Raw genomic sequence first — 7,344 nt, 5'->3', positions numbered from 1 at the left:
TAGCTGTTAAATTTCCCCCTCCCCAATTGTACTGCACTGGTCCCAATTTATTTGATTGTTTCATCTATTTCAGGCGCTCATCTTCTCTCTTCCACTCTTGGGAGTTTATTCATTCCCCCAATAGCAATTATCATATATTTGATTCACACATCTTTTTTAGTATATGTGCTGCCGAAGCGAGCACTGATTCACACATCTTTATCTCCACCCCAAATCTCCCTTCTGAGCTCTAGTTGAGTTGGTTCTCAAACTACCCTGTGCATTAGAATCACCCAGAGGGCATACGAATGTTCAGATTGTTAGGGTCCCACTGTTTGAGTTTCAGATTCAGTAAGTCTGGAGTGAAGCCAGATAATTTACATTATTAACAAGTTCTCAGGTGATGCTGATGTGTAACTTTGAGAACCACTATTGTAGTTTCATATTTCCTACTGCCTAATGGTCTCCACTGGTTATCAAACATTGTACATGTGATTCAAACATTGCATAGTATCAGTTAGGGTGGGTTTTGTTGTTGTTGTTTGTTTGTTTGTTTATTTTGTTTTTAACTGTAAGCCCTTAGGAACCAATTTGGGCTAGCTAAAGCAAAATAAAGAATTTATTAGGGGGCTCACAGATTCAGTGTGAAGACTGGTGTGATCCATGCTCCAAATAAGGAAACCAGAAAACAGACTACTTGACAATAGGAGCATTACCTCTATATCTGAAAAAGTAAACAGTGTTTCTTGTGTTCTTGAGTCCCTCTGTTCAAGATTCAATTCCAAGGACATCTGGGTGGCTCTGTCGGTTGAACGTCCCACTCTTGATTTTGGCTGGGGTCACGATTTCGTGGTCCTGGCATAAAGCCGGGTATCTAGCTCCACACTCAGCAAGGAGTCTGCTTGAGGACTCTCTTGCCTTCTCCTTCTGTCCCTCCCCTCTCTCTCCCCAACCAAAAAAAAAAAAAAAAAAAAAAAAATTAATTGCAAATGAGAGTCCCCTACCCATCCTTTAGTTGAACCAGGGCAGGGATGGAAAGGATTATGGTGGAAGTAACCACCACTAATTGCTCTTCTTTCATTCTGTCTTTGTTTAGGCCCTCACAATCAAGTGGGTGGATTACTACAACAACCTCTTGGGTTTTCTTGCCCCTAATCTAACCTCCAATTCATTCTCCACATCGTCTTCAGTTATCTCTTTAAAACACGTCATTTTCTTCTTTGCATTGTCTGGTAGTGTTCCTGTTTTATCTTGTTTTAAGTAATAAATTGCTTTTCTTCACGTGCAAGTGGATGGGATACTTTTTCCTTAACAGACTCATAAAATGTAAAGTAGTTTTAGAAGGTAGGAAATACATCTCATTGTTAAATGAGAACCTATTGCTTAGTAACCAGGCAAAGGTCCGAAGTGGTTGCAAAATAGAGACCCCTCTAGGAGCCTTTAAGAGATCAATGTCTCACTAGATTGAAAAGCCCCACCTGACAAGGACCTAGCCCTCACTGTATCACCAGCAGCTCCGTCATAGCAGGAGCTTAATGAATTTTTTTTTTTTTTAGATTTTATTTATTTATTTGACATAGATCACAAGTAGGCAGAGCAGTGGTGGGGGGAGGGCGGGGAGCAGACTCCCCGCTGAGCGGATAGCCTGATGCAGGGCTCAATCCCAGGATCCTGAGATCTTGACCTGAGCCGAAGGTGGAGGCTTAACCCACTGAGCCACCCGGGTGCTGAAGGAGCTTAATGAAATTAATAAACACTTCATCTCTAGGCCCTCCCTACTTTAGATTACTGTTATAGTCTCCTAATTGATTTCCTGGTCTGCAGTCTTTGCCTGCCTTTAAAAAACAAAACAAAACAAAACAAAAAAAACTCGATGCAAAACAAAAAAAAAAACTTCACTACCAACCACTTCCCACATACCACTGTTAAATCAAGCTAGTTATCATTTCCTGCTAAAAACCTTCTGACTCCTCAGTATATGTTTGCCAATTCTAAATTCTCCATACTCAAAGCCTTCCATACTCTGGTTCCAACCAGGTTCTTTAGGCTTTCTTCCATTTCTACTTATACTGTCAACCAATCTAGATAAGACTTTTTAAAACATAACTTACCTTTTCTGTTCCTATTGCTTTGGTTCTACTTTTTGGAATGCCTTTCTCCCATGGTGTTTATCCTACTCTACCTTCAAGTCTGTTAACTTAACCTGCCAGTATTCTCAGTCTTTTTAAGTCCATGACCCACCACCTCAAGTTCTTTTTGTAATGTTCCCTTGAACCCTATATCCCTAACTCCCTGGTTAGAAATCTATTTGAAGCTTTTGAGTGTCGGATTCGCTCAGTCAGTTAAGGGTCTGACTCTTGATCTCAGCTCAGTCTTGAGCTCAGGGTTGTGAGTTCAAGCCTTCATTGGGTTCCATGCTGGGCACGAAGACTACTGAAAGAAGAAAAGAAATCTATTTGAAGTTTTTGCTAATTGATGTCTTGAATTTAATAATACTTAGTAAAAGTTGAACACATACTATCTTAAATTATCACTATATACTTGTTTATTTGTCCTAACAGATTTTAAGAGCCTTCTATCACTTAGTAATCTTCTGTATTCCTCCAGAAACTACTCTGGTGGCTTACACATAGTACTGATGAATGAAATCTGTTAAACAGATGAATAAATGGATGCTTATAATATGAGGCTAGTATTTGGGACTGGTCTCCTTGAGGCAGCAGCCAGTGGGTGTGCTAGGAATTCCAACTGCTAGAATCAAAGGGTATAAATCTTGGTAGCTTGGAAGTACAAGGTGAGTTTAAACCAAAGATGATCAGATTGAGCACAGAGGCCAGTGCCAGGAGGCCAAAAATAAGCATCAAATAAAAAGATCCAAAGGCCAAACCTGAGATAAAGTGTAGAAGAAAGGGTTTGGAATCAGGCGAAGACACAGTAGAAGAAACAGTAGCTTAATAATAGGTTGATGGGGATCTGGAATGGTTCACTTGTTTTAGGGGCTTGTGCATAGCATTTACAGGATCAAAACAAACAGTTTATTAGTAAAACAGAGTTGCCTAAGAGTCAGAAGTTGGTGGGCAGCCATTTATCATTTCTAGCAAAGAAATAGATGGAAATAAATTTATAATAGCAAATACAGTGAAATATAAACAGGATTGCTTTGAGAGGTAGATTTCATTTCAGCTCCATTTTCTTCTGCTCTGCCATCTTTTTTTTAAGATTTTTATTTCTTTTTTTTTTGACAGAGAGAGATCACAAGTAGGCAGAGAGAGAGGGGGAAGCAGGCTCCCTGCTGAGCAGAGAGCCCGATGTGGGGCTCAATCCCAGGACCCTGAGATCATGACCTGAGCCGAAAGCAGAGGCCTTAACCCACTGAGCCACCCAGGTGCCCCTGCTCTGCCATCTTAATTTGTTTCACACGTTTGCAGAAGTTCACATCCAGGTTTTAATGCATTTTTTTGATTCCTCCATATTATGGATAAAGAAAAATATATTTTAAGAGAGATAATATCATAGCATTCAACCCCAAACACAAAAAGTCAGAATTTGATTTTTCTCTATTTTTTAGACTTTCAAACTACCAATCAACAAAGCTACAATAAGAAAACTGTACCTAATAACCACTGATTTTTTTTTTCTACATTAACCATTTATAGACTGGAAAATTCTAAGAATATTTTACAAAGGTTTTGTTTGTTTATTTGCTTTTTTTTTTTTTTTTAACTTAAAACAGGGCACCTGGGTGGCTTAGGTGGTTAAGCATCCAACTCTTGATTTCAACTCAGATCATGATCTCAGGCTCGTGAGATTGACCCATGTCAGATCCCACTATGGGCTTCCCACTCGAGAGTGCACAGTCTGCTTGTACCTCTTCCTCTGCTCCTCCCCTCGCTTGCATATGTGCGCATTATACGCATGCTCACCCACTCATTCTTCTCAAATGAATAAATAAAATCTTTTTAAAAAGTAAAAAACTTAAGATGTAAAACAAAAAAAATCCTATTTATATGAAATGCATATTTTATTATTGAGAGCTCTACAAAGCTTAATTCCTACAGCTACTCTTCCTTATAAAGTATTTGTTTGCTTTCCGTCTGTGAGGTTGGGTTGAGCAGCTCTCTGCCACACACAGTGTTTTCTTGTATTAATTAGCAGCATTGTGGCAAAGACTAATGTCCACATGAAAAGCACAGCAAAATTCACTTTAAATCCTATTGTAAATGTGCAGTAGTCCTTTGCATGAATTGTACAATAAATTTTGCTATTTTGAATTATGTGATGAATAAAGTACACTTTTTAAGCCTATGTTATTCTTGCTGATGTTACTGAAAGGAGGATAAATTCCCATATTAGTTCCTTGGAAACTTAATATACTTGGCAGCAACACAGAATAGGAAGATCACTTATCAAGGAGCTAGGTGACGTTGATCCTACCTATTCTATGGGGTCTTACTCAAGTCATTCATTCTTTCTAAGTTTTACTATCCTTATCATCAAATATGAAGACTTGAATTATTTCAGTGGTTCTTGTAAGGAAGACTGCATCGGGATTGCCTGTGGACATTTCATTTTGACTTGGTAGATGTGAGAAGGGAGGCCTGGGTAACTGCAGCTTTACAACACTTCGTAAGTGATTCTGATGCATAGTTCTGGTTAAAAACCAATGGCCTAAATAATTTCTTGAGCCTTTTGCAATTCTAAAAGTCTAATTTTTATACCCAATCAATGGAATTTTAACAGCTCCTAGCTTTCATCATTGTAATGATGAAAAGTCTCTTCTAATGAATAAATGTGTTTTAGGAAATAGGGAAGCTGCCTCTAAATTATGAATAATAGCTTACAGTTACTGAGTGCTCACCAGTTCCAAGGTATTAACTCATTTAATATATGAAGTTCCATCTTCACAACAATAGTGAGGTAGATACTAATATTGTCATCTATATAACACAGAGCGGGGAAACAGAGGCATAGAGAGTAACTTTCCCTAAGCTACAGAGCAGATAAGTAGGGAAACTGGGCGTAGAGCCTCGACTCTTCACCAGTATGCTACTGCCATCCACCATAAGGGAACTACACCTACCAACAGCACCCGCACTGCTCCCCTCCCCAGTAGCACTGCTTTCTCTGTTACTTAGGAAAAAAGAAGGGTCTGTTTTTATTTATTTTTTATTTTTTTAAAGATTTTATTTATTTATTTGACAGAGAGAGAGAGAGATCACAAGTAGGCAGAGAGGCAGGCAGAGAGAGAGGGGAAAGCAGGCTCCCCACTGAGCAGAAAGCCCAGTGCGGGACTCCATCCCAGGACCCTGAGATCTTGACCTGAGCCGAAGGCAGAGGCTTAACCACTGAGCCACCCAGGTACCCCAGAAGGGTTTGTTTTTAGAAAAAATAGTGGAATCTGAAATGATGGAAGGGGGAATCTGGGAAAAGCAAGAATGAAATGACTCAAGGGAGCTAAGCCCAAGTCCCCAGACCCTGAGTTGCAACAACTAGAGACTACTTAGACTCACAAAAGCCTTGCTGAAAAGATAATCATCCCTATGAGTAATTTGCTTTCAGTTCTCACTTCATTCCATAATGTTTGAGACAGGTTTTTTTTGACTGATCAAATATTAATTTTTTAAAAATTAGAAATTTACCTTATTGGGTGAACTAGCCCCCAAACTATAAAGTTATAACAGGAAATAACCACAAAAGCTATGTTTGAGACTCAGAGAGAGGGTAACGACATTTGAAATAATTCAGTCTATTACTAATTTGGCATATACAAAGGAGAATTTATAACAAGTTACCTTGGCATATGGAGTAGAGTCTAGTGCATTATAAGGATAACCTTCCCTTCTCAACAGCACAGACAGAGTGACCTTACTGCTCTGTGGTTCTGAATGTACAATGTGAAATGCCAACCTACACAGGAGTGCTATTTTTTTTCTAACTGGGTGCACTCAGCAATCTGGGTGCAGGCACCCAGCTGGAGCTAGTGTTTTGCTAGGTTAGTGACAGCAGGGCAAGCAGGGCAAAGTTGAGTGGTAAAGTAATTTAAAATAGAATGCAGCAAAAGATCAGAGAGGAAATGAAGGCAGAAGAAGGTTGAGAGGGAGAAAAAAGAGAAGTCTGGATTGGAGGTCCCACGTGGACGACAGACTGACGTGGAGAGAGAAGAGCCCTGGAGACATCAGGGACCTGAGAACGATGTACTGGGAGGAAGTGAGGGACAGAGCTGTGATGCACGTCATGGCCAGAGACTGTGAAGTCTGCAGTTAGAGGTGAAACAGATCAGGTCTATGACAAGATCCAGTGTGCGGCAACAGAACTGATCCCCTGAAGATAACTGGAGATGAGATGTCAATGAACTTTGAGGATGGTATTCTGTCTACTTTGGTGATGGATTCACTCAGTTAAGGAACACAGGAAGACTGTAAGCCACATGTCAGTCTTTAATAATTTAAGTCTTAAAAGACTTTGGATATGCTTAGTATAGGGGATTGGGTATTCTAGAAAGATGCTACCCACCATTATCTATGAGTTTTCAGTCTAAAATAGTTCATACTAAGGCAGAAGCAAGCAGCAGCTTAAGAAAAATGAGTAACTTTTCCCTTCATTCTTACGACTAATTTTCTTTTCCACTTTTTTGACTTGGTAAGAATCTGTGTGTCACCTTTTCAACTTAGGGCTAGGTTAGTATTTTCCTGAAGTTGAATAGAGAATGAAATTATTGCTAATTCAGACAAGAAAAATCTCAGCTTCCCACTCTCATAAGTTAGTAAAAATAAATGTTTAAAAAATAAATTACAACTCAGTTGCCCCAGTTCTGATTTGAAAACATCTGGTGAGACCCTGGGTACAGCTTCCCACTACTTTTTTTTTTTAAGTGTAAAAAAATACACATACAAAGGTTTCTTATAATCTTGAAAGTACAGGGTGGCATGCTATTTACTGACAGGCTGACCTTTACACAAAGAACCTCCACCTTCAACAAGCTGAAATTACTGTTACTGATGCCTTCAGAATATCATTGCCACGGAAAGCAGCATGTTTTGTACAAGTCATACAGAAGTAGCTAGATAGACACCATTTGGTCACCAAATGGTGCAACATAGAGGGCAAGGGAAAATTAATTCTACAGTACCAACCATATGTCTGATACTGTGCAAGGAAGAAAAGGAAATGTCAAATCTGATTCCTAATGTCAAGAAGCTTACAATTTATTGGTCAATTACATAATACTTCACCCCAGAGCCATGTCTTACACTTAAAAAAAATAACTCACAGCATCTAACATAGGACTTTATAGATATCAATGAGAAGTTAATAACAAATTAAAACAATACAAAATGTTAAAGTGATAAAACACACATTTAACAT

The 7,344-nt window shown here is 39.0% G+C and overlaps 1 pseudogene; it reads left to right on the top strand.

Moving 5' to 3' along the window:
• The first annotated feature begins 6,406 nt into the window (after positions 1 to 6,406).
• On the top strand, positions 6,407 to 7,123 carry LOC132018511 (uncharacterized; annotated as a pseudogene).
• Positions 7,124 to 7,344: the final 221 nt, after the last annotated feature.

Source organism: Mustela nigripes, chromosome 5 (genome assembly GCF_022355385.1).
Source record: "Mustela nigripes isolate SB6536 chromosome 5, MUSNIG.SB6536, whole genome shotgun sequence".
Lineage (NCBI taxonomy): Eukaryota > Metazoa > Chordata > Mammalia > Carnivora > Mustelidae > Mustela > Mustela nigripes.
The sequence above is the reverse complement of the archived record's forward strand: the minus strand, read 5'-3'. Positions and strand labels throughout refer to the sequence as shown.